Raw genomic sequence first — 2,379 nt, forward strand, 5'->3', positions numbered from 1 at the left:
TTCGCATGCGTACGAAAGAAAAAAGATAGTGGAACGCAAAATTACACTGAAACGCTTACGTTTTCGTTCGCTTTGATTTTCGTGCAAATTTTCGTTCTGATGGATTTTAGTGGAACGGAAATCAGCTGTTTGTCGTGTAAAAGTTGTGCGAACGTGTTCTTTCGACATCGTGGAACAGGCTGTAAATGTTGTAATAACTTATGACAAAAGTTGCCTATGCAGGTATACGTCGTCGTATAGACATTCGGTATTTTTAAGATTTTAACAGAATTTTTAAAGGATTTTTTTTATTTTATTTATTTATTTATTTATTTATTTATTTATTTTTTTTTTGGAAATTGCCAAATTTGTACCAAATGGTGGAGGGTATTAAAAGTTCGGCCCGGCCGAACTTACAGCTTTTTTACTTGTTCTATAATTATACCCTCCACCATACTATGGAGGGTATATTAACTTTGTCATTCCGTTTGTAACTCCTCGAAATACTCATGTCAGACCCAACAAAGTATATATATTCTTGATCAGCGTAAAATTCTAAGTCGATTTAGCGATGTCCGTCTGTCTGTCTGTCTGTCTGTCGGTCTGTCTGTTGTAATCACGCTATCTTTCGAATGAATTGAGATAGATGGCTAAAATTTTGCACACATGTTTATTTTTCCAGTAAGTAAGTAAGTTAAGTTCGTAAATGGGCCATGTAGGTCCACGTTTTCATATAGCCCCCATATAACGGTACCTTCTTATATTCGGTATTTTGATGATTTTAACGACATTATTCACGGGAATTGTTTCAAATTTGGTATTTGAAGTTCGTTATAGGAACTTCAGTCTGTGACAGAAAATTTTCTGTGCGGGTCCAGGTCTTCGTATAGGCCCCATATATCAGTACCTCCCTATATTCGGTATTTTCATGATTTTAGAGACATTATTCACCGGAATTGTTTGAAAATTGGTATTTGAAGTTCGTAATGAATACTAATGTCTACGATAGAAAATTGTCTGTACAAGTCCATTTCTTCGTATAGCCCCCATATAACGGTACCTCCTGATATTCGGTATTTTGGTGATTTTAACGACATTATTCACGGGAATCGTTTCAAATTTGGTACTTGAAGCTCGAAATGGATACTACACCCTAAGACAGAAAATTGTTTGTGCAGGTCTACGTCTTCGTATAGCCCCCTATAACGATACCTCCCTATATTCGGTATTTTGATGATTTTAGCGACATTATTCACCGGAATTGTTTGAAAATTGGTATTTGAAGTTCGTAATGAATACTACAGTCTAAGAAATCCACACAAGGAGTTCCTTGTGGGTACTTTGTACCTCGGCAGAGACAAGGAGTCCCTTGTGGGCATTTTACCTCCTCGAAAAGAATTGTCTATATAGGTCCACGATATCGTATATCCCCCATATAACTGTAACCCCCGATATTCGGTATTTTAGCCACGCTTTTCAATGGAATTGTCTTAAAATCAACACAAGTAGTTCCTTGAGAGTACTTCACCCCCTGAGAGAGAATTTTCTGTACAGGTACACGATATCGTATATCCCCCATATAACGGTACCTCCCGATATTCGGTATTTTATGATTTGACCCACATTTTTCATCGGAATTGTCTGAAAATCCACACAAGGAGTTCCTTGTGCGTACTTTATACCTCGGCAGAGAATTGTCCATATAGGTCCTCGTTATCGTATATCCCCCATGTAACGGTACCCCCCGATATTCGGCATTTTATGATTTGACCCACATTTTTCATCGGAATTGTCTGAAAATCCACACAAGGAGTTCCTTGTGGGTACTTTATACCTCGTCAGAGAATTATCTATATAGATCCACGATATTGTATAGCCTTCATATAACGGTACCACCGATATTCGGTATTTTGATGTTTTTAGCCATATTTTTTCAACGGAATGGTCACAAGGGGTTCTTTGTACACAAGGGGTTCTTTGTGAGCACTTTACCCCCCGACAGAGAATTCTCTATATAGGTTAACGGTACCCCGCGACGTTCGGTATTTTGATGATTTTAGCCACATTTTCCAATCGTATTGTCTGAAAATCCACACACGGAGTTCTTTGTGAGTACTTTACACGCAGACATAGATTTGTCTTTATGGGTCCACAATATCGTATATCCCCCCATATATCGACACCTTCCTATATTAGGTATTTTAAAGATTTTAAAAGAATTTTTATTGAATTTTATTTTTTTGAAAATTTTCTAATTCGTTCCAAATGGTGGAGGGTATTCAAAGTTCGGCCCGGCCGAACTTACTGCTTTTTTAATTGTTTTTTTTTATACCCTCCACCATACCCAACAAAGTATATATATTCTTGATCAGCGTAAAATTCTAAGTCGATTTAGCGATG

This window comes from Musca domestica, unplaced genomic scaffold (genome assembly GCF_030504385.1).
Source record: "Musca domestica strain aabys unplaced genomic scaffold, Musca_domestica.polishedcontigs.V.1.1 88, whole genome shotgun sequence".
NCBI lineage: Eukaryota > Metazoa > Arthropoda > Insecta > Diptera > Muscidae > Musca > Musca domestica.